Below are 21996 nucleotides of genomic sequence, written 5' to 3' on the forward strand. Positions count from 1 at the left end.
GACTTTCCAGTTGACCCAGCAGCACCTCCCACGATTTGCTAAACCCATCCTCATGCACCATTTGGAATCGTAAAAAAGCCTTTTGTCTTTTTTCATTTCTGTACTTTTACCCACGCACTAAAACAGCAATATGGAGCGCTTCACGGATTTGCGTGTCATCCTTTCGCAGGGGCCATGCTAATCTTCTCTGTATCGATCCAATTTTAGTATATGTGCCACCGTAGCGAGCACAGATCAGCAGTCAGGCTCAGGGCATATGTACGCCTCGAGTCCCAGCAATGTTCCTCCAAGGTGGTGGGACCTGGAGAGCCATGTTCCCACTTGTATGCCGTGCACTACAGAGCTTTGGCCCTGTCAGTGCTAGGCACACTGATTGATGCAGTAGGTCACCAAGTTTATGGACAGGGGGAAATTAGAGTGTCAGGATAGCCTATGGCAAAGTCCCAGTAAAGCAAGGGCTTTGAAAGTGCATTGGTTGCACAACAAAACAAATGATCAAAGCATCCCACATTCGTTTTCACCATGCATGTAGACTTTCCAGTTGACCCAGCAGCACCTCCCACGATTTGCTAAACCCATCCTCATGCACCATTTGGAATCGTGAAAAGCCTTTTGTCTTTTTGCATTTCTGTACTTTTACCCACGCACTAAAACAGCAATATGGAGCGCTTCACGGATTTGCGTGTCATCCTTTCGCAGGGGCCATGCTAATCTTCTCTGTATCGATCCAATTTTAGTATATGTGCCACCGTAGCGAGCACGGACGAGTGGACAGGCTCAGGGCATATGTACGCCTCGAGTCCCAGCAATGTTCCTCCAAGGTGGTGGGACCTGGAGAGCCATGTTCCCACTTGTATGCCGTGCACTACAGAGCTTTGGCCCTGTCAGTGCTAGGCACACTGATTGATGCAGTAGGTCACCAAGTTTATGGACGGGGGGAATTTAGAGTGTCAGGATAGCCTATGGCAATCCCACTAAAGCAAGGGCTTTGGAAGTGCATTAGCACAACAAAACATATGATCAAAGCATCCCACATTCGTTGTCACCATGCATGTAGACTTTCCAGTTGACCCAGCAGCACCTCCCACGATTTGCTAAACCCATCCTCATGCACCATTTGGAAACGTGAAAAGCCTTTTGTCTTTTTTCATTTCTGTACTTTTACCCACGCATTAAAAAAGCAATATGGAGCGCTTCACGGATTTGCGTGTCATCCTTTCTCAGGGGCCATGCTAATCTTCTCTGTATCGATCCAATTTTAGTATATGTGCCACCGTAGCGAGCACGGACGAGTGGACAGGCTCAGGGCATATGTACGCCTCGAGTCCCAGCAATGTTCCTCCAAGGTGGTGGGACCTGGAGAGCCATGTTCCCACTTGTATGCCGTGCACTACAGAGCTTTGGCCCTGTCAGTGCTAGGCACACTGATTGATGCAGTAGGTCACCAAGTTTATGGACAGGGGGAAATTAGAGTGTCAGGATAGCCTATGGCAAAGTCCCAGTAAAGCAAGGGCTTTGGAAGTGCATTGGTTGCACAACAAAGCAAACGATCAAAGCATCCCACATTCGTTTTCACCATGCATGTAGACTTTCCAGTTGACCCAGCAGCACCTCCCACGATTTGCTAAACCCATCCTCATGCACCATTTGGAATCGTGAAAAGCCTTTTGTCTTTTTTCATTTCTGTACTTTTACCCACGCACTAAAACAGCAATATGGAGCGCTTCACGGATTTGCGTGTCATCCTTTCGCAGGGGCCATGCTAATCTTCTCTGTATCGATCCAATTTTAGTATATGTGCCACCGTAGCAAGCACAGACCAGTGGTCAGGCTCAGGGCATATGTACGCCTCGAGTCCCAGCAATGTTCCTCCAAGGTGGTGGGACCCGAAGAGCCATGTTCCCACTTGTATGCCGTGCACTACAGAGCTTTGGCCCTGTCAGTGCTAGGCACACAGATTGATGCAGTAGGTCACCAAGTTTATGGACAGGGGGAAATTAGAGTGTCAGGATAGCCTATGGCAAAGTCCCACTAAAGCAAGGGCTTTGGAAGTGCATTAGCACAACAAAACAAACGATCAAAGCATCCCACATTCGTTTTCACCATGCATGTAGACTTTCCAGTTGACCCAGCAGCACCTCCCACGATTTGCTAAACCCATCCTCATGCACCATTTGGAATCGTGAAAAGCCTTTTGTCTTTTTTCATTTCTGTACTTTTACCCACGCACTAAAACAGCAATATGGAGCGCTTCACGGATTTGCGTGTCATCCTTTCGCAGGGGCCATGCTAATCTTCTCTGTATCGATCCAATTTTAGTATATGTGCCACCGTAGCGAGCACAGATCAGCAGTCAGGCTCAGGGCATATGTACGCCTCGAGTCCCAGCAATGTTCCTCCAAGGTGGTGGGACCTGGAGAGCCATGTTCCCACTTGTATGCCGTGCACTACAGAGCTTTGGCCCTGTCAGTGCTAGGCACACTGATTGATGCAGTAGGTCACCAAGTTTATGGACAGGGGGAAATTAGAGTGTCAGGATAGCCTATGGCAAAGTCCCAGTAAAGCAAGGGCTTTGAAAGTGCATTGGTTGCACAACAAAACAAATGATCAAAGCATCCCACATTCGTTTTCACCATGCATGTAGACTTTCCAGTTGACCCAGCAGCACCTCCCACGATTTGCTAAACCCATCCTCATGCACCATTTGGAATCGTGAAAAGCCTTTTGTCTTTTTGCATTTCTGTACTTTTACCCACGCACTAAAACAACAATATGGAGCGCTTCACGGATTTGCGTGTCATCCTTTCGCAGGGGCCATGCTAATCTTCTCTGTATCGATCCAATTTTAGTATATGTGCCACCGTAGCGAGCACGGACGAGTGGACAGGCTCAGGGCATATGTACGCCTCGAGTCCCAGCAATGTTCCTCCAAGGTGGTGGGACCTGGAGAGCCATGTTCCCACTTGTATGCCGTGCACTACAGAGCTTTGGCCCTGTCAGTGCTAGGCACACTGATTGATGCAGTAGGTCACCAAGTTTATGGACGGGGGGAATTTAGAGTGTCAGGATAGCCTATGGCAATCCCACTAAAGCAAGGGCTTTGGAAGTGCATTAGCACAACAAAACATATGATCAAAGCATCCCACATTCGTTGTCACCATGCATGTAGACTTTCCAGTTGACCCAGCAGCACCTCCCACGATTTGCTAAACCCATCGTCATGCACCATTTGGAAACGTGAAAAGCCTTTTGTCTTTTTTCATTTCTGTACTTTTACCCACGCACTAAAAAAGCAATATGGAGCGCTTCACGGATTTGCGTGTCATCCTTTCGCAGGGGCCATGCTAATCTTCTCTGTATCGATCCAATTTTAGTATATGTGCCACCGTAGCGAGCACAGATCAGCAGTCAGGCTCAGGGCATATGTACGCCTTGAGTCCCAGCAATGTTCCTCCAAGGTGGTGGGACCTGGAGAGCCATGTTCCCACTTGTATGCCGTGCACTACAGAGCTTTGGCCCTGTCAGTGCTAGGCACACTGATTGATGCAGTAGGTCACCAAGTTTATGGACAGGGGGAAATTAGAGTGTCAGGATAGCCTATGGCAAAGTCCCAGTAAAGCAAGGGCTTTGAAAGTGCATTGGTTGCACAACAAAACAAATGATCAAAGCATCCCACATTCGTTTTCACCATGCATGTAGACTTTCCAGTTGACCCAGCAGCACCTCCCACGATTTGCTAAACCCATCCTCATGCACCATTTGGAATCGAGAAAAGCCTTTTGTCTTTTTGCATTTCTGTACTTTTACCCACGCACTAAATCAGCAATATGGAGCGCTTCACGGATTTGCGTGTCATCCTTTCGCAGGGGCCATGCTAATCTTCTCTGTATCGATCCAATTTTAGTATATGTGCCACCGTAGCGAGCACGGACGAGTGGACAGGCTCAGGGCATATGTACGCCTCGAGTCCCAGCAATGTTCCTCCAAGGTGGTGGGACCTGGAGAGCCATGTTCCCACTTGTATGCCGTGCACTACAGAGCTTTGGCCCTGTCAGTGCTAGGCACACTGATTGATGCAGTAGGTCACCAAGTTTATGGACGGGGGGAAATTAGAGTGTCAGGATAGCCTATGGCAAAGTCCCAGTAAAGCAAGGGCTTTGGAAGTGCATTGGTTGCACAACAAAGCAAACGATCAAAGCATCTCACATTCGTTTTCACCATGCATGTAGACTTTCCAGTTGACCCAGCAGCACCTCCCACGATTTGCTAAACCCATCCTCATGCACCATTTGGAATCGTGAAAAGCCTTTTGTCTTTTTTCATTTCTGTACTTTTACCCACGCACTAAAACAGCAATATGGAGCGCTTCACGGATTTGCGTGTCATCCTTTCGCAGGGGCCATGCTAATCTTCTCTGTATCGATCCAATTTTAGTATATGTGCCACCGTAGCAAGCACAGACCAGCGGTCAGGCTCAGGGCATATGTACGCCTCGAGTCCCAGCAATGTTCCTTCAAGGTGGTGGGACCCGAAGAGCCATGTTCCCACTTGTATGCCGTGCACTACAGAGCTTTGGCCCTGTCAGTGCTAGGCACACTGATTGATGCAGTAGGTCACCAAGTTTATGGACAGGGGGAAATTAGAGTGTCAGGATAGCCTATGGCAAAGTCCCACTAAAGCAAGGGCTTTGGAAGTGCATTAGCACAACAAAACAAACGATCAAAGCATCCCACATTCGTTTTCACCATGCATGTAGACTTTCCAGTTGACCCAGCAGCACCTCCCACGATTTGCTAAACCCATCCTCATGCACCATTTGGAATCGTGAAAAGCCTTTTGTCTTTTTTCATTTCTGTACTTTTACCCACGCACTAAAACAGCAATATGGAGCGCTTCACGGATTTGCGTGTCATCCTTTCGCAGGGGCCATGCTAATCTTCTCTGTATCGATCCAATTTTAGTATATGTGCCACCGTAGCGAGCACAGATCAGCAGTCAGGCTCAGGGCATATGTACGCCTCGAGTCCCAGCAATGTTCCTCCAAGGTGGTGGGACCTGGAGAGCCATGTTCCCACTTGTATGCCGTGCACTACAGAGCTTTGGCCCTGTCAGTGCTAGGCACACTGATTGATGCAGTAGGTCACCAAGTTTATGGACAGGGGGAAATTAGAGTGTCAGGATAGCCTATGGCAAAGTCCCAGTAAAGCAAGGGCTTTGAAAGTGCATTGGTTGCACAACAAAACAAATGATCAAAGCATCCCACATTCGTTTTCACCATGCATGTAGACTTTCCAGTTGACCCAGCAGCACCTCCCACGATTTGCTAAACCCATCCTCATGCACCATTTGGAATCGTGAAAAGCCTTTTGTCTTTTTGCATTTCTGTACTTTTACCCACGCACTAAAACAACAATATGGAGCGCTTCACGGATTTGCGTGTCATCCTTTCGCAGGGGCCATGCTAATCTTCTCTGTATCGATCCAATTTTAGTATATGTGCCACCGTAGCGAGCACGGACGAGTGGACAGGCTCAGGGCATATGTACGCCTCGAGTCCCAGCAATGTTCCTCCAAGGTGGTGGGACCTGGAGAGCCATGTTCCCACTTGTATGCCGTGCACTACAGAGCTTTGGCCCTGTCAGTGCTAGGCACACTGATTGATGCAGTAGGTCACCAAGTTTATGGACGGGGGGAATTTAGAGTGTCAGGATAGCCTATGGCAATCCCACTAAAGCAAGGGCTTTGGAAGTGCATTAGCACAACAAAACATATGATCAAAGCATCCCACATTCGTTGTCACCATGCATGTAGACTTTCCAGTTGACCCAGCAGCACCTCCCACGATTTGCTAAACCCATCGTCATGCACCATTTGGAAACGTGAAAAGCCTTTTGTCTTTTTTCATTTCTGTACTTTTACCCACGCACTAAAAAAGCAATATGGAGCGCTTCACGGATTTGCGTGTCATCCTTTCGCAGGGGCCATGCTAATCTTCTCTGTATCGATCCAATTTTAGTATATGTGCCACCGTAGCGAGCACAGATCAGCAGTCAGGCTCAGGGCATATGTACGCCTTGAGTCCCAGCAATGTTCCTCCAAGGTGGTGGGACCTGGAGAGCCATGTTCCCACTTGTATGCCGTGCACTACAGAGCTTTGGCCCTGTCAGTGCTAGGCACACTGATTGATGCAGTAGGTCACCAAGTTTATGGACAGGGGGAAATTAGAGTGTCAGGATAGCCTATGGCAAAGTCCCAGTAAAGCAAGGGCTTTGAAAGTGCATTGGTTGCACAACAAAACAAATGATCAAAGCATCCCACATTCGTTTTCACCATGCATGTAGACTTTCCAGTTGACCCAGCAGCACCTCCCACGATTTGCTAAACCCATCCTCATGCACCATTTGGAATCGAGAAAAGCCTTTTGTCTTTTTGCATTTCTGTACTTTTACCCACGCACTAAATCAGCAATATGGAGCGCTTCACGGATTTGCGTGTCATCCTTTCGCAGGGGCCATGCTAATCTTCTCTGTATCGATCCAATTTTAGTATATGTGCCACCTTAGCGAGCACGGACGAGTGGACAGGCTCAGGGCATATGTACGCCTCGAGTCCCAGCAATGTTCCTCCAAGGTGGTGGGACCTGGAGAGCCATGTTCCCACTTGTATGCCGTGCACTACAGAGCTTTGGCCCTGTCAGTGCTAGGCACACTGATTGATGCAGTAGGTCACCAAGTTTATGGACGGGGGGAAATTAGAGTGTCAGGATAGCCTATGGCAAAGTCCCAGTAAAGCAAGGGCTTTGGAAGTGCATTGGTTGCACAACAAAGCAAACGATCAAAGCATCTCACATTCGTTTTCACCATGCATGTAGACTTTCCAGTTGACCCAGCAGCACCTCCCACGATTTGCTAAACCCATCCTCATGCACCATTTGGAATCGTGAAAAGCCTTTTGTCTTTTTTCATTTCTGTACTTTTACCCACGCACTAAAACAGCAATATGGAGCGCTTCACGGATTTGCGTGTCATCCTTTCGCAGGGGCCATGCTAATCTTCTCTGTATCGATCCAATTTTAGTATATGTGCCACCGTAGCAAGCACAGACCAGCGGTCAGGCTCAGGGCATATGTACGCCTCGAGTCCCAGCAATGTTCCTTCAAGGTGGTGGGACCCGAAGAGCCATGTTCCCACTTGTATGCCGTGCACTACAGAGCTTTGGCCCTGTCAGTGCTAGGCACACTGATTGATGCAGTAGGTCACCAAGTTTATGGACAGGGGGAAATTAGAGTGTCAGGATAGCCTATGGCAAAGTCCCACTAAAGCAAGGGCTTTGGAAGTGCATTAGCACAACAAAACAAACGATCAAAGCATCCCACATTCGTTTTCACCATGCATGTAGACTTTCCAGTTGACCCAGCAGCACCTCCCACGATTTGCTAAACCCATCCTCATGCACCATTTGGAATCGTGAAAAGCCTTTTGTCTTTTTTCATTTCTGTACTTTTACCCACGCACTAAAACAGCAATATGGAGCGCTTCACGGATTTGCGTGTCATCCTTTCGCAGGGGCCATGCTAATCTTCTCTGTATCGATCCAATTTTAGTATATGTGCCACCGTAGCGAGCACAGATCAGCAGTCAGGCTCAGGGCATATGTACGCCTCGAGTCCCAGCAATGTTCCTCCAAGGTGGTGGGACCTGGAGAGCCATGTTCCCACTTGTATGCCGTGCACTACAGAGCTTTGGCCCTGTCAGTGCTAGGCACACTGATTGATGCAGTAGGTCACCAAGTTTATGGACAGGGGGAAATTAGAGTGTCAGGATAGCCTATGGCAAAGTCCCAGTAAAGCAAGGGCTTTGAAAGTGCATTGGTTGCACAACAAAACAAATGATCAAAGCATCCCACATTCGTTTTCACCATGCATGTAGACTTTCCAGTTGACCCAGCAGCACCTCCCACGATTTGCTAAACCCATCCTCATGCACCATTTGGAATCGTGAAAAGCCTTTTGTCTTTTTGCATTTCTGTACTTTTACCCACGCACTAAAACAACAATATGGAGCGCTTCACGGATTTGCGTGTCATCCTTTCGCAGGGGCCATGCTAATCTTCTCTGTATCGATCCAATTTTAGTATATGTGCCACCGTAGCGAGCACGGACGAGTGGACAGGCTCAGGGCATATGTACGCCTCGAGTCCCAGCAATGTTCCTCCAAGGTGGTGGGACCTGGAGAGCCATGTTCCCACTTGTATGCCGTGCACTACAGAGCTTTGGCCCTGTCAGTGCTAGGCACACTGATTGATGCAGTAGGTCACCAAGTTTATGGACGGGGGGAATTTAGAGTGTCAGGATAGCCTATGGCAATCCCACTAAAGCAAGGGCTTTGGAAGTGCATTAGCACAACAAAACATATGATCAAAGCATCCCACATTCGTTGTCACCATGCATGTAGACTTTCCAGTTGACCCAGCAGCACCTCCCACGATTTGCTAAACCCATCGTCATGCACCATTTGGAAACGTGAAAAGCCTTTTGTCTTTTTTCATTTCTGTACTTTTACCCACGCACTAAAAAAGCAATATGGAGCGCTTCACGGATTTGCGTGTCATCCTTTCGCAGGGGCCATGCTAATCTTCTCTGTATCGATCCAATTTTAGTATATGTGCCACCATAGCGAGCACAGATCAGCAGTCAGGCTCAGGGCATATGTACGCCTTGAGTCCCAGCAATGTTCCTCCAAGGTGGTGGGACCTGGAGAGCCATGTTCCCACTTGTATGCCGTGCACTACAGAGCTTTGGCCCTGTCAGTGCTAGGCACACTGATTGATGCAGTAGGTCACCAAGTTTATGGACAGGGGGAAATTAGAGTGTCAGGATAGCCTATGGCAAAGTCCCAGTAAAGCAAGGGCTTTGAAAGTGCATTGGTTGCACAACAAAACAAATGATCAAAGCATCCCACATTCGTTTTCACCATGCATGTAGACTTTCCAGTTGACCCAGCAGCACCTCCCACGATTTGCTAAACCCATCCTCATGCACCATTTGGAATCAAGAAAAGCCTTTTGTCTTATTGCATTTCTGTACTTTTACCCACGCACTAAATCAGCAATATGGAGCGCTTCACGGATTTGCGTGTCATCCTTTCGCAGGGGCCATGCTAATCTTCTCTGTATCGATCCAATTTTAGTATATGTGCCACCGTAGCGAGCACGGACGAGTGGACAGGCTCAGGGCATATGTACGCCTCGAGTCCCAGCAATGTTCCTCCAAGGTGGTGGGACCTGGAGAGCCATGTTCCCACTTGTATGCCGTGCACTACAGAGCTTTGGCCCTGTCAGTGCTAGGCACACTGATTGATGCAGTAGGTCACCAAGTTTATGGACGGGGGGAAATTAGAGTGTCAGGATAGCCTATGGCAAAGTCCCACTAAAGCAAGGGCTTTGGAAGTGCATTGGTTGCACAACAAAGCAAACGATCAAAGCATCTCACATTCGTTTTCACCATGCATGTAGACTTTCCAGTTGACCCAGCAGCACCTCCCACGATTTGCTAAACCCATCCTCATGCACCATTTGGAATCGTGAAAAGCCTTTTGTCTTTTTTCATTTCTGTACTTTTACCCACGCACTAAAACAGCAATATGGAGCGCTTCACGGATTTGCGTGTCACCCTTTCGCAGGGGCCATGCTAATCTTCTCTGTATCGATCCAATTTTAGTATATGTGCCACCGTAGCAAGCACAGACCAGCGGTCAGGCTCAGGGCATATGTACGCCTCGAGTCCCAGCAATGTTCCTTCAAGGTGGTGGGACCCGAAGAGCCATGTTCCCACTTGTATGCCGTGCACTACAGAGCTTTGGCCCTGTCAGTGCTAGGCACACTGATTGATGCAGTAGGTCACCAAGTTTATGGACAGGGGGAAATTAGAGTGTCAGGATAGCCTATGGCAAAGTCCCACTAAAGCTAGGGCTTTGGAAGTGCATTAGCACAACAAAACAAACGATCAAAGCATCCCACATTCGTTTTCACCATGCATGTAGACTTTCCAGTTGACCCAGCAGCACCTCCCACGATTTGCTAAACCCATCCTCATGCACCATTTGGAATCGTGAAAAGCCTTTTGTCTTTTTTCATTTCTGTACTTTTACCCACGCACTAAAACAACAATATGGAGCGCTTCACGGATTTGCGTGTCATCCTTTCGCAGGGGCCATGCTAATCTTCTCTGTATCGATCCAATTTTAGTATATGTGCCACCGTAGCGAGCACGGACGAGTGGACAGGCTCAGGGCATATGTACGCCTCGAGTCCCAGCAATGTTCCTCCAAGGTGGTGGGACCTGGAGAGCCATGTTCCCACTTGTATGCCGTGCACTACAGAGCTTTGGCCCTGTCAGTGCTAGGCACACTGATTGATGCAGTAGGTCACCAAGTTTATGGACGGGGGGAATTTAGAGTGTCAGGATAGCCTATGGCAATCCCACTAAAGCAAGGGCTTTGGAAGTGCATTAGCACAACAAAACATATGATCAAAGCATCCCACATTCGTTGTCACCATGCATGTAGACTTTCCAGTTGACCCAGCAGCACCTCCCACGATTTGCTAAACCCATCCTCATGCACCATTTGGAATCGTGAAAAGCCTTTTGTCTTTTTGCATTTCTGTACTTTTACCCACGCACTAAAAAAGCAATATGGAGCGCTTCACGGATTTGCGTGTCATCCTTTCGCAGGGGCCATGCTAATCTTCTCTGTATCGATCCAATTTTAGTATATGTGCCACCGTAGCGAGCACAGATCAGCAGTCAGGCTCAGGGCATATGTACGCCTCGAGTCCCAGCAATGTTCCTCCAAGGTGGTGGGACCTGGAGAGCCATGTTCCCACTTGTATGCCGTGCACTACAGAGCTTTGGCCCTGTCAGTGCTAGGCACACTGATTGATGCAGTAGGTCACCAAGTTTATGGACGGGGGGAAATTAGAGTGTCAGGATAGCCTATGGCAAAGTCCCAGTAAAGCAAGGGCTTTGGAAGTGCATTGGTTGCACAACAAAGCAAACGATCAAAGCATCTCACATTCGTTTTCACCATGCATGTAGACTTTCCAGTTGACCCAGCAGCACCTCCCACGATTTGCTAAACCCATCCTCATGCACCATTTGGAATCGTGAAAAGCCTTTTGTCTTTTTTCATTTCTGTACTTTTACCCACGCACTAAAACAGCAATATGGAGCGCTTCACGGATTTGCGTGTCATCCTTTCGCAGGGGCCATGCTAATCTTCTCTGTATCGATCCAATTTTAGTATATGTGCCACCGTAGCAAGCACAGACCAGCAGTCAGGCTCAGGGCATATGTACGCCTCGAGTCCCAGCAATGTTCCTTCAAGGTGGTGGGACCCGAAGAGCCATGTTCCCACTTGTATGCCGTGCACTACAGAGCTTTGGCCCTGTCAGTGCTAGGCACACTGATTGATGCAGTAGGTCACCAAGTTTATGGACAGGGGGAAATTAGAGTGTCAGGATAGCCTATGGCAAAGTCCCACTAAAGCAAGGGCTTTGGAAGTGCATTATCACAACAAAACAAACGATCAAAGCATCCCACATTCGTTTTCACCATGCATGTAGACTTTCCAGTTGACCCAGCAGCACCTCCCACGATTTGCTAAACCCATCCTCATGCACCATTTGGAATCGTGAAAAGCCTTTTGTCTTTTTGCATTTCTGTACTTTTACCCACGCACTAAAACAGCAATATGGAGCGCTTCACGGATTTGCGTGTCATCCTTTCGCAGGGGCCATGCTAATCTTCTCTGTATCGATCCAATTTTAGTATATGTGCCACCGTAGCGAGCACAGATCAGCAGTCAGGCTCAGGGCATATGTACGCCTCGAGTCCCAGCAATGTTCCTCCAAGGTGGTGGGACCTGGAGAGCCATGTTCCCACTTGTATGCCGTGCACTACAGAGCTTTGGCCCTGTCAGTGCTAGGCACACTGATTGATGCAGTAGGTCACCAAGTTTATGGACAGGGGGAAATTAGAGTGTCAGGATAGCCTATGGCAAAGTCCCAGTAAAGCAAGGGCTTTGGAAGTGCATTGGTTGCACAACAAAACAAATGATCAAAGCATACCACATTCGTTTTCACCATGCATGTAGACTTTCCAGTTGACCGAGCAGCACCTCCCACGATTTGCTAAACCCATCCTCATGCACCATTTGGAATCGTGAAAAGCCTTTTGTCTTTTTGCATTTCTGTACTTTTACCCACGCACTAAAACAGCAATATGGAGCGCTTCACGGATTTGCGTGTCATCCTTTCGCAGGGGCCATGCTAATCTTCTCTGTATCGATCCAATTTTAGTATATGTGCCACCGTAGCAAGCACAGACCAGCGGTCAGGCTCAGGGCATATGTACGCCTCGAGTCCCAGCAATGTTCCTTCAAGGTGGTGGGACCCGAAGAGCCATGTTCCCACTTGTATGCCGTGCACTACAGAGCTTTGGCCCTGTCAGTGCTAGGCACACTGATTGATGCAGTAGGTCACCAAGTTTATGGACAGGGGGAAATTAGAGTGTCAGGATAGCCTATGGCAAAGTCCCACTAAAGCAAGGGCTTTGGAAGTGCATTAGCACAACAAAACAAACGATCAAAGCATCCCACATTCGTTTTCACCATGCATGTAGACTTTCCAGTTGACCCAGCAGCACCTCCCACGATTTGCTAAACCCATCCTCATGCACCATTTGGAATCGTGAAAAGCCTTTTGTCTTTTTTCATTTCTGTACTTTTACCCACGCACTAAAACAGCAATATGGAGCGCTTCACGGATTTGCGTGTCATCCTTTCGCAGGGGCCATGCTAATCTTCTCTGTATCGATCCAATTTTAGTATATGTGCCACCGTAGCGATCACAGATCAGCAGTCAGGCTCAGGGCATATGTACGCCTCGAGTCCCAGCAATGTTCCTCCAAGGTGGTGGGACCTGGAGAGCCATGTTCCCACTTGTATGCCGTGCACTACAGAGCTTTGGCCCTGTCAGTGCTAGGCACACTGATTGATGCAGTAGGTCACCAAGTTTATGGACAGGGGGAAATTAGAGTGTCAGGATAGCCTATGGCAAAGTCCCAGTAAAGCAAGGGCTTTGAAAGTGCATTGGTTGCACAACAAAACAAATGATCAAAGCATCCCACATTCGTTTTCACCATGCATGTAGACTTTCCAGTTGACCCAGCAGCACCTCCCACGATTTGCTAAACCCATCCTCATGCACCATTTGGAATCGTGAAAAGCCTTTTGTCTTTTTGCATTTCTGTACTTTTACCCACGCACTAAAACAGCAATATGGAGCGCTTCACGGATTTGCGTGTCATCCTTTCGCAGGGGCCATGCTAATCTTCTCTGTATCAATCCAATTTTAGTATATGTGCCACCGTAGCGAGCACGGACGAGTGGACAGGCTCAGGGCATATGTACGCCTCGAGTCCCAGCAATGTTCCTCCAAGGTGGTGGGACCTGGAGAGCCATGTTCCCACTTGTATGCCGTGCACTACAGAGCTTTGGCCCTGTCAGTGCTAGGCACACTGATTGATGCAGTAGGTCACCAAGTTTATGGACGGGGGGAATTTAGAGTGTCAGGATAGCCTATGGCAATCCCACTAAAGCAAGGGCTTTGGAAGTGCATTAGCACAACAAAACATATGATCAAAGCATCCCACATTCGTTGTCACCATGCATGTAGACTTTCCAGTTGACCCAGCAGCACCTCCCACGATTTGCTAAACCCATCCTCATGCACCATTTGGAAACGTGAAAAGCCTTTTGTCTTTTTTCATTTCTGTACTTTTACCCACGCATTAAAAAAGCAATATGGAGCGCTTCACGGATTTGCGTGTCATCCTTTCGCAGGGGCCATGCTAATCTTCTCTGTATCGATCCAATTTTAGTATATGTGCCACCGTAGCGAGCACGGACGAGTGGACAGGCTCAGGGCATATGTACGCCTCGAGTCCCAGCAATGTTCCTCCAAGGTGGTGGGACCTGGAGAGCCATGTTCCCACTTGTATGCCGTGCACTACAGAGCTTTGGCCCTGTCAGTGCTAGGCACACTGATTGATGCAGTAGGTCACCAAGTTTATGGACAGGGGGAAATTAGAGTGTCAGGATAGCCTATGGCAAAGTCCCAGTAAAGCAAGGGCTTTGGAAGTGCATTGGTTGCACAACAAAGCAAACGATCAAAGCATCCCACATTCGTTTTCACCATGCATGTAGACTTTCCAGTTGACCCAGCAGCACCTCCCACGATTTGCTAAACCCATCCTCATGCACCATTTGGAATCGTGAAAAGCCTTTTGTCTTTTTTCATTTCTGTACTTTTACCCACGCACTAAAACAGCAATATGGAGCGCTTCACGGATTTGCGTGTCATCCTTTCGCAGGGGCCATGCTAATCTTCTCTGTATCGATCCAATTTTAGTATATGTGCCACCGTAGCAAGCACAGACCAGTGGTCAGGCTCAGGGCATATGTACGCCTCGAGTCCCAGCAATGTTCCTCCAAGGTGGTGGGACCCGAAGAGCCATGTTCCCACTTGTATGCCGTGCACTACAGAGCTTTGGCCCTGTCAGTGCTAGGCACACAGATTGATGCAGTAGGTCACCAAGTTTATGGACAGGGGGAAATTAGAGTGTCAGGATAGCCTATGGCAAAGTCCAACTAAAGCAAGGGCTTTGGAAGTGCATTAGCACAACAAAACAAACGATCAAAGCATCCCACATTCGTTTTCACCATGCATGTAGACTTTCCAGTTGACCCAGCAGCACCTCCCACGATTTGCTAAACCCATCCTCATGCACCATTTGGAATCGTGAAAAGCCTTTTGTCTTTTTTCATTTCTGTACTTTTACCCACGCACTAAAAAAGCAATATGGAGCGCTTCACGGATTTGCGTGTCATCCTTTCGCAGGGGCCATGCTAATCTTCTCTGTATCGATCCAATTTTAGTATATGTGCCACCGTAGCGAGCACAGATCAGCAGTCAGGCTCAGGGCATATGTACGCCTCGAGTCCCAGCAATGTTCCTCCAAGGTGGTGGGACCTGGAGAGCCATGTTCCCACTTGTATGCCGTGCACTACAGAGCTTTGGCCCTGTCAGTGCTAGGCACACTGATTGATGCAGTAGGTCACCAAGTTTATGGACAGGGGGAAATTAGAGTGTCAGGATAGCCTATGGCAAAGTCCCAGTAAAGCAAGGGCTTTGGAAGTGCATTGGTTGCACAACAAAACAAATGATCAAAGCATCCCACATTCGTTTTCACCATGCATGTAGACTTTCCAGTTGACCCAGCAGCACCTCCCACGATTTGCTAAACCCATCCTCATGCACCATTTGGAATCGTGAAAAGCCTTTTGTCTTTTTTCATTTCTGTACTTTTACCCACGCACTAAAACAGCAATATGGAGCGCTTCACGGATTTGCGTGTCATCCTTTCGCAGGGGCCATGCTAATCTTCTCTGTATCGATCCAATTTTAGTATATGTGCCACCGTAGCAAGCGCGGACGAGTGGACAGTCTCAGGGCATATGTACGCCTCGAGTCCCAGCAATGTTCCTCCAAGGTGGTGGGACCTGGAGAGCCATGTTCCCACTTGTATGCCGTGCACTACAGAGCTTTGGCCCTGTCAGTGCTAGGCACACTGATTGATGCAGTAGGTCACCAAGTTTATGGACAGGGGGAAATTAGAGTGTCAGGATAGCCTATGGCAAAGTCCCAGTAAAGCAAGGGCTTTGGAAGTGCATTGGTTGCACAACAAAACAAATGATCAAAGCATCCCACATTCGTTTTCACCATGCATGTACACTTTCCAGTTGACCCAGCAACACCTCCCACGATTTGCTAAACCCATCCTCATGCACCATTTGGAATCGTGAAAAGCCTTTTGTCTTTTTGCATTTCTGTACTTTTACCCACGCACTAAAACAGCAATATTGAGCGCTTCACGGATTTGCGTGTCATCCTTTCGCAGGGGCCATGCTAATCTTCTCTGTATCGATCCAATTTTAGTATATGTGCCACCGTAGCGAGCACGGACGAGTGGACAGGCTCAGGGCATATGTACGCCTCGAGTCCCAGCAATGTTCCTCCAAGGTGGTGGGACCTGGAGAGCCATGTTCCCACTTGTATGCCGTGCACTACAGAGCTTTGGCCCTGTCAGTGCTAGGCACACTGATTGATGCAGTAGGTCACCAAGTTTATGGACAGGGGGAAATTAGAGTGTCAGGATAGCCTATGGCAAAGTCCCAGTAAAGCAAGGGCTTTGGAAGTGCATTGGTTGCACAACAAAGCAAACGATCAAAGCATCCCACATTCGTTTTCACCATGCATGTAGACTTTCCAGTTGACCCAGCAGCACCTCCCACGATTTGCTAAACCCATCCTCATGCACCATTTGGAATCGTGAAAAGCCTTTTGTCTTTTTTCATTTCTGTACTTTTACCCACGCACTAAAACAGCAATATGGAGCGCTTCACGGATTTGCGTGTCATCCTTTCGCAGGGGCCATGCTAATCTTCTCTGTATCGATCCAATTTTAGTATATGTGCCACCGTAGCAAGCACAGACCAGCGGTCAGGCTCAGGGCATATGTACGCCTCGAGTCCCAGCAATGTTCCTTCAAGGTGGTGGGACCCGAAGAGCCATGTTCCCACTTCTATGCCGTGCACTACAGAGCTTTGGCCCTGTCAGTGCTAGGCACACTGATTGATGCAGTAGGTCACCAAGTTTATGGACAGGGGGAAATTAGAGTGTCAGGATAGCCTATGGCAAAGTCCCACTAAAGCAAGGGCTTTGGAAGTGCATTAGCACAACAAAACAAACGATCAAAGCGTCCCACATTCGTTTTCACCATGCATGTAGACTTTCCAGTTGACCCAGCAGCACCTCCCACGATTTGCTAAACCCATCCTCATGCACCATTTGGAATCGTGAAAAGCCTTTTGTCTTTTTGCATTTCTGTACTTTTACCCACGCACTAAAAAAGCAATATGGAGAGCTTCACGGATTTGCGTGTCATCCTTTCGCAGGGGCCATGCTAATCTTCTCTGTATCGATCCAATTTTAGTATATGTGCCACCGTAGGGAGCACAGATCAGCAGTCAGGCTCAGGGCATATGTAGGCCTCGAGTCCCAGCAATGTTCCTCCAAGGTGGTGGGACCTGGAGAGCCATGTTCCCACTTGTATGCCGTGCACTACAGAGCTTTGGTCCTGTCAGTGCTAGGCACACTGATTGATGCAGTAGGTCACCAAGTTTAAAGACTGGGGAAATTAGAGTGTCAGGTTAGCCTATGGTAAAGTCCCACTAAAGCAAAGGCTTTGGAAGTGCATTGGTTGCACAACAAAACAAACGATCAAAGCATCCCACATTCGTTTTCACCATGCATGTAGACTTTCCAGTTGACCCAGTAGCACCTCCCACGATTTGCTAAACCCATCCTCATGCACCATTTGGAATCGTGAAAAGCCTTTTGTCTTTTTTCATTTCTGTACTTTTACCCACGCACTAAAACAGCAATATGGAGCGCTTCACGGATTTGCGTGTCATCCTTTCGCAGGGGCCATGCTAATCTTCTCTGTATCGATCCAATTTTAGTATATGTGCCACCGTAGCAAGCGCGGACGAGTGGACAGTCTCAGGGCATATGTACGCCTCGAGTCCCAGCAATGTTCCTCCAAGGTGGTGGGACCTGGAGAGCCATGTTCCCACTTGTATGCCGTGCACTACAGAGCTTTGGCCCTGTCAGTGCTAGGCACACTGATTGATGCAGTAGGTCACCAAGTTTATGGACAGGGGGAAATTAGAGTGTCAGGATAGCCTATGGCAAAGTCCCAGTAAAGCAAGGGCTTTGGAAGTGCATTGGTTGCACAACAAAACAAATGATCAAAGCATCCCACATTCGTTTTCACCATGCATGCACACTTTCCAGTTGACCCAGCAACACCTCCCACGATTTGCTAAACCCATCCTCATGCACCATTTGGAATCGTGAAAAGCCTTTTGTCTTTTTGCATTTCTGTACTTTTACCCACGCACTAAAACAGCAATATGGAGCGCTTCACGGATTTGCGTGTCATCCTTTCGCAGGGGCCATGCTAATCTTCTCTGTATCGATCCAATTTTAGTATATGTGCCACCGTAGCGAGCACGGACGAGTGGACAGGCTCAGGGCATATGTACGCCTCGAGTCCCAGCAATGTTCCTCCAAGGTGGTGGGACCTGGAGAGCCATGTTCCCACTTGTATGCCGTGCACTACAGAGCTTTGGCCCTGTCAGTGCTAGGCACACTGATTGATGCAGTAGGTCACCAAGTTTATGGACAGGGGGAAATTAGAGTGTCAGGATAGCCTATGGCAAAGTCCCACTAAAGCAAGGGCTTTGGAAGTGCATTAGCACAACAAAACAAACGATCAAAGCGTCCCACATTCGTTTTCACCATGCATGTAGACTTTCCAGTTGACCCAGCAGCACCTCCCACGATTTGCTAAACCCATCCTCATGCACCATTTGGAATCGTGAAAAGCCTTTTGTCTTTTTGCATTTCTGTACTTTTACCCACGCACTAAAAAAGCAATATGGAGAGCTTCACGGATTTGCGTGTCATCCTTTCGCAGGGGCCATGCTAATCTTCTCTGTATCGATCCAATTTTAGTATATGTGCCACCGTAGGGAGCACAGATCAGCAGTCAGGCTCAGGGCATATGTACGCCTCGAGTCCCAGCAATGTTCCTCCAAGGTGGTGGGACCTGGAGAGCCATGTTCCCACTTGTATGCCGTGCACTACAGAGCTTTGGTCCTGTCAGTGCTAGGCACACTGATTGATGCAGTAGGTCACCAAGTTTAAAGACTGGGGAAATTAGAGTGTCAGGTTAGCCTATGGTAAAGTCCCACTAAAGCAAAGGCTTTGGAAGTGCATTGGTTGCACAACAAAACAAACGATCAAAGCATCCCACATTCGTTTTCACCATGCATGTAGACTTTCCAGTTGACCCAGTAGCACCTCCCACGATTTGCTAAACCCATCCTCATGCACCATTTGGAATCGTGAAAAGCCTTTTGTCTTTTTTCATTTCTGTACTTTTACCCACGCACTAAAACAGCAATATGGAGCGCTTCACGGATTTGCGTGTCATCCTTTCGCAGGGGCCATGCTAATATTCTCTGTATCGATCCAAGTATATGTTTTTTTTTTTTCAAAACATCAGTTCAGAAGCATATAAAAATATCATTTACAAACATTCCTTATGACATTATGTTGGTTTCAAAACAGGAAAACAACAAGCATAATCATTCTGGCAAATCTATTTTCAAACCATCTAGTGAGTACGTAATATAAGGAGTATTCAACATAAACGTTTTGTAAAATTCAGTCTCTTTTTCTTCCATTCTAAAATATTGTTCCACAGTTTTAATATAGTTTTCCAGTTTCTTTTATACATTGTCCATAACTCCATTTTAGCATGTTTATTTTTAACAATGTTTCTCCTTTCTCAAATTACAGTTCTTGCAACTGATAGAAACAAATAGGCAATTCTTGTTTTACTTCCATTAAAACTAGGGATGCACGATATATCGGCGCCCATATCGTTATTGTCCGATAAATGCTATTTTTAAGATTATCGTTATCGATCCGATGTTGACACCTTGCAATTTCGAAATCATATCTTTTTTGCTTCAAGTATAGACTATTCAGTTCATAAGAGCAGTTCAATCTTTTATGAAGTTTGCTGTATAAAAATATAACAATTTAAAATATTTATTATTATCGGCCTATACATATCGGCTATCGGCCTCCAAGTCTGAAGAATTATAGGTTATCGGTATCAGCCAAAAAATCCATATCGGTGCATCCCTAATTAAAACCAAATAAAAATATTTTATACCATTCTGTCTCCTTCTCAATCAGTTTTACTTTTCATCATTTGTTTAATACTTTCTTTTAACTTTGCCATAAATGTATTAAATTCAACACATTTTAAAAACAAATGCATAATACCTTCATTTTCCAGTCCACATATTTTGCATAATGCATTCTCACTGCTTCCAATTTGTGCCAGTTTTGTTTCAGTGAAAATAACATTATGTCTGATGAAATAATCCAACGTTTCAATTTTTGCATCTAAATATTTCCATTTTAAATTCTTCCAGATTCCCTCTTTGTCTATTTCCACAAATATTTTTTTCCAAAATTGTTCTGAAACTGGTCTTTTATGCACTTTGTTTCTGAAACAAATGTAGAAATTTTTGAGAACACATTCTTGAAAATCTTTCTCATTTTCCTTTAAAAACATTTTCACATTATTCCTTCATTCGAATCTATGATTTCAAAACTTTCTGGATCCACACCTACAAATGTTTCCATAATTTATCGTCCACCCAAACTAAATAATGAATTTCTAAATGACTTTGCTGCTTTTAAACACATATTACCACCCTCTCACCTAATATTATGGTTTTAGGAGATTTTAATATTCATGTGGATAATTTTAATAACTCCCTTACAAGTGATTTTATATCCTGTCTTGAGAGCTTTGGACTTCAACAGCATGTCAATGTTCCCACACACTCTAAAGGACACACCCTCAACCTCATCTGCTGCTCTGGTGTTTCACCCATTGACCTCTCTGCTGAGGAACTCCCTATAACGGATAATTTTCTCCTCTGATTTAATTTTGCACTCTCTCTTTCTTCCACCAAATCTCTCCGTACTATTTCCTTCCGTAACATAAAACATATTAATTTAAAATCCTTTTTTTGCTAGTATTAACTCTCTTCCTGAAATTACTAACCTTTCATCACCAAATGATTTAGTTTCTCATTACAACACTGGACTTCACTATAAGTCTCTGTAATAAAGTTCACGGCCCTTTGGCCGCCTGGAAGAAGGAGGCGGAGAACCGACGTAGTTTAAAAATATTTATTAATAACAGGGACGGCAGCTCCTCACGGAGACAATGGGGGGGTTGGCGCCACAGCCCCTGCGAGACCTATATGAGATGGGCCGAGAGAACAGGAGATGAAAAAAAAGGAAAGACAGAGTACACCAGGAAAGGGGAGAGAGGAAAATGAAAAAAAAAATTGGGGTTCGGTTCTCCAGACACGCTGCCACTCGGTCCTCCACCAGCTGAGAGATGCGATGACGTGCTGAGAGCCCTGTGGAGGAATCTATCCACCCGTCTGTCTTCTGGCGTCCGGCGGCGGTTCTCCTGGCTGGCTGGCGGCATCTCTGGTCTCCTGCTCCGCTTCCGTGGATGGATGCAGGCTCTGGCATCATGGTGGATCGCGGCAACTCCCCCGGGTTCTGTGGGATGGCTCCCTTCAGCACTTTCCCCTTCGGTGGTGAGCCCTGCGTCTCCTGCTCCTCCCCATGCTGGGAGACGGCAGCAGGCAGATCCTTTCCTCGCCAGCCTCAGGCCGCCCCGGCACTCTGGGCAGACGAACAGGTTTCTCCCCCACTCTGGTTAACTCCCAAACACTCGCCCCTCTCTCAGCGGCAAGGGCATCTGGACAACGCGTCCCTCCTTCTCCCGGGCTTCGGCACCACTGTAATAAAGTTCATGGCCCTTTGGCCGCTAGAAAGAAGGAGGCAGAGAACCAACGCAGTTTTAAAATATTTATTAATAACAGGGACGGCAGTCTCCGTGTCTAAACCAAAACGGACGGACGGCAGCTCCTCACGAAGACTGCCGTCAAACTGAAAGCAAAAGTAAAATATGTCCGGGCCCGGTCCTCTCTCGGCTTCCTCTGCCATAGTTCCTCCTTTTATGGTCCAGAGCTCCTTCCGTGGGATCCGAGGCAGGTGCGCACCGCAGGTGTATCCACTTACGCGGTGGCCTTACTCCGTTCCCACGGCTCTCGGCCACGCCCCCTCGCCACAGTCTCATATGGATTTTTTGAACATCTGACAGAAATAAAGTCAATCAGGTAAGCAATGAGCGTAGCTGCTGCT

General features: G+C 47.3%; 1 protein-coding gene and 37 non-coding genes across 41 annotated transcripts in view; 1 reads left to right on the forward strand and 37 right to left on the reverse strand.

The window, feature by feature from the left end:
* The window catches only part of zgc:113135, a 1020739-nt gene that overhangs the window by 914305 nt on the left and 84438 nt on the right, over positions 1 to 21996 (forward strand). The gene's annotated exons all lie outside the window — the stretch shown is intronic.
* Positions 125 to 231, reverse strand: LOC137494723 (U6 spliceosomal RNA). Its single transcript, XR_015488617.1, has one exon. It is a non-coding gene; the product is annotated as a U6 spliceosomal RNA (small nuclear RNA).
* Positions 655 to 761, reverse strand: LOC137494724 (U6 spliceosomal RNA). The gene has a single exon (XR_015484605.1). It is a non-coding gene; the product is annotated as a U6 spliceosomal RNA (small nuclear RNA).
* LOC137494939 (U6 spliceosomal RNA) lies at positions 1180 to 1286 on the reverse strand. Its single transcript, XR_015485033.1, has one exon. It is a non-coding gene; the product is annotated as a U6 spliceosomal RNA (small nuclear RNA).
* LOC137494853 (U6 spliceosomal RNA) lies at positions 1710 to 1816 on the reverse strand. Its single transcript, XR_015484806.1, has one exon. It is a non-coding gene; the product is annotated as a U6 spliceosomal RNA (small nuclear RNA).
* Positions 2237 to 2343, reverse strand: LOC137494726 (U6 spliceosomal RNA). The gene has a single exon (XR_015488630.1). It is a non-coding gene; the product is annotated as a U6 spliceosomal RNA (small nuclear RNA).
* On the reverse strand, positions 2767 to 2873 carry LOC137494727 (U6 spliceosomal RNA). Its single transcript, XR_015487577.1, has one exon. It is a non-coding gene; the product is annotated as a U6 spliceosomal RNA (small nuclear RNA).
* Positions 3292 to 3398, reverse strand: LOC137494941 (U6 spliceosomal RNA). The gene has a single exon (XR_015488643.1). It is a non-coding gene; the product is annotated as a U6 spliceosomal RNA (small nuclear RNA).
* LOC137494728 (U6 spliceosomal RNA) lies at positions 3822 to 3928 on the reverse strand. Its single transcript, XR_015484606.1, has one exon. It is a non-coding gene; the product is annotated as a U6 spliceosomal RNA (small nuclear RNA).
* Positions 4352 to 4458, reverse strand: LOC137495060 (U6 spliceosomal RNA). Its single transcript, XR_015484807.1, has one exon. It is a non-coding gene; the product is annotated as a U6 spliceosomal RNA (small nuclear RNA).
* Positions 4879 to 4985, reverse strand: LOC141384268 (U6 spliceosomal RNA). Its single transcript, XR_015488654.1, has one exon. It is a non-coding gene; the product is annotated as a U6 spliceosomal RNA (small nuclear RNA).
* On the reverse strand, positions 5409 to 5515 carry LOC141384180 (U6 spliceosomal RNA). The gene has a single exon (XR_015487591.1). It is a non-coding gene; the product is annotated as a U6 spliceosomal RNA (small nuclear RNA).
* Positions 5934 to 6040, reverse strand: LOC137494732 (U6 spliceosomal RNA). The gene has a single exon (XR_015488666.1). It is a non-coding gene; the product is annotated as a U6 spliceosomal RNA (small nuclear RNA).
* On the reverse strand, positions 6464 to 6570 carry LOC137494854 (U6 spliceosomal RNA). The gene has a single exon (XR_015484944.1). It is a non-coding gene; the product is annotated as a U6 spliceosomal RNA (small nuclear RNA).
* Positions 6994 to 7100, reverse strand: LOC137494733 (U6 spliceosomal RNA). The gene has a single exon (XR_015484808.1). It is a non-coding gene; the product is annotated as a U6 spliceosomal RNA (small nuclear RNA).
* On the reverse strand, positions 7521 to 7627 carry LOC141384269 (U6 spliceosomal RNA). The gene has a single exon (XR_015488678.1). It is a non-coding gene; the product is annotated as a U6 spliceosomal RNA (small nuclear RNA).
* Positions 8051 to 8157, reverse strand: LOC137494586 (U6 spliceosomal RNA). The gene has a single exon (XR_015487604.1). It is a non-coding gene; the product is annotated as a U6 spliceosomal RNA (small nuclear RNA).
* Positions 8576 to 8682, reverse strand: LOC137494952 (U6 spliceosomal RNA). Its single transcript, XR_015484863.1, has one exon. It is a non-coding gene; the product is annotated as a U6 spliceosomal RNA (small nuclear RNA).
* On the reverse strand, positions 9106 to 9212 carry LOC141384271 (U6 spliceosomal RNA). The gene has a single exon (XR_015484608.1). It is a non-coding gene; the product is annotated as a U6 spliceosomal RNA (small nuclear RNA).
* On the reverse strand, positions 9636 to 9742 carry LOC137494735 (U6 spliceosomal RNA). Its single transcript, XR_015485052.1, has one exon. It is a non-coding gene; the product is annotated as a U6 spliceosomal RNA (small nuclear RNA).
* LOC137494942 (U6 spliceosomal RNA) lies at positions 10163 to 10269 on the reverse strand. Its single transcript, XR_015487617.1, has one exon. It is a non-coding gene; the product is annotated as a U6 spliceosomal RNA (small nuclear RNA).
* Positions 10688 to 10794, reverse strand: LOC137494950 (U6 spliceosomal RNA). Its single transcript, XR_015488690.1, has one exon. It is a non-coding gene; the product is annotated as a U6 spliceosomal RNA (small nuclear RNA).
* LOC137494736 (U6 spliceosomal RNA) lies at positions 11218 to 11324 on the reverse strand. Its single transcript, XR_015484809.1, has one exon. It is a non-coding gene; the product is annotated as a U6 spliceosomal RNA (small nuclear RNA).
* Positions 11745 to 11851, reverse strand: LOC137494738 (U6 spliceosomal RNA). The gene has a single exon (XR_015488702.1). It is a non-coding gene; the product is annotated as a U6 spliceosomal RNA (small nuclear RNA).
* On the reverse strand, positions 12275 to 12381 carry LOC137494856 (U6 spliceosomal RNA). Its single transcript, XR_015484810.1, has one exon. It is a non-coding gene; the product is annotated as a U6 spliceosomal RNA (small nuclear RNA).
* LOC137494955 (U6 spliceosomal RNA) lies at positions 12802 to 12908 on the reverse strand. Its single transcript, XR_015485046.1, has one exon. It is a non-coding gene; the product is annotated as a U6 spliceosomal RNA (small nuclear RNA).
* LOC141382036 (U6 spliceosomal RNA) lies at positions 13332 to 13438 on the reverse strand. The gene has a single exon (XR_015484940.1). It is a non-coding gene; the product is annotated as a U6 spliceosomal RNA (small nuclear RNA).
* LOC141384209 (U6 spliceosomal RNA) lies at positions 13857 to 13963 on the reverse strand. The gene has a single exon (XR_015484609.1). It is a non-coding gene; the product is annotated as a U6 spliceosomal RNA (small nuclear RNA).
* LOC137494740 (U6 spliceosomal RNA) lies at positions 14387 to 14493 on the reverse strand. Its single transcript, XR_015484812.1, has one exon. It is a non-coding gene; the product is annotated as a U6 spliceosomal RNA (small nuclear RNA).
* On the reverse strand, positions 14914 to 15020 carry LOC137494741 (U6 spliceosomal RNA). Its single transcript, XR_015488713.1, has one exon. It is a non-coding gene; the product is annotated as a U6 spliceosomal RNA (small nuclear RNA).
* Positions 15444 to 15550, reverse strand: LOC141382057 (U6 spliceosomal RNA). Its single transcript, XR_015485035.1, has one exon. It is a non-coding gene; the product is annotated as a U6 spliceosomal RNA (small nuclear RNA).
* Positions 15974 to 16080, reverse strand: LOC141382029 (U6 spliceosomal RNA). Its single transcript, XR_015484922.1, has one exon. It is a non-coding gene; the product is annotated as a U6 spliceosomal RNA (small nuclear RNA).
* LOC137494858 (U6 spliceosomal RNA) lies at positions 16504 to 16610 on the reverse strand. Its single transcript, XR_015484813.1, has one exon. It is a non-coding gene; the product is annotated as a U6 spliceosomal RNA (small nuclear RNA).
* Positions 17031 to 17137, reverse strand: LOC137494742 (U6 spliceosomal RNA). The gene has a single exon (XR_015484948.1). It is a non-coding gene; the product is annotated as a U6 spliceosomal RNA (small nuclear RNA).
* Positions 17560 to 17666, reverse strand: LOC141382058 (U6 spliceosomal RNA). The gene has a single exon (XR_015485036.1). It is a non-coding gene; the product is annotated as a U6 spliceosomal RNA (small nuclear RNA).
* LOC141384272 (U6 spliceosomal RNA) lies at positions 18090 to 18196 on the reverse strand. Its single transcript, XR_015484610.1, has one exon. It is a non-coding gene; the product is annotated as a U6 spliceosomal RNA (small nuclear RNA).
* On the reverse strand, positions 18617 to 18723 carry LOC137494544 (U6 spliceosomal RNA). The gene has a single exon (XR_015484949.1). It is a non-coding gene; the product is annotated as a U6 spliceosomal RNA (small nuclear RNA).
* LOC137495091 (U6 spliceosomal RNA) lies at positions 19146 to 19247 on the reverse strand. The gene has a single exon (XR_015485193.1). It is a non-coding gene; the product is annotated as a U6 spliceosomal RNA (small nuclear RNA).

This window comes from Danio rerio, chromosome 4 (genome assembly GCF_052040795.2).
Source record: "Danio rerio strain M-AB ecotype USA chromosome 4, GRCz13ab, whole genome shotgun sequence".
Classification (NCBI taxonomy): domain Eukaryota; kingdom Metazoa; phylum Chordata; class Actinopteri; order Cypriniformes; family Danionidae; genus Danio; species Danio rerio.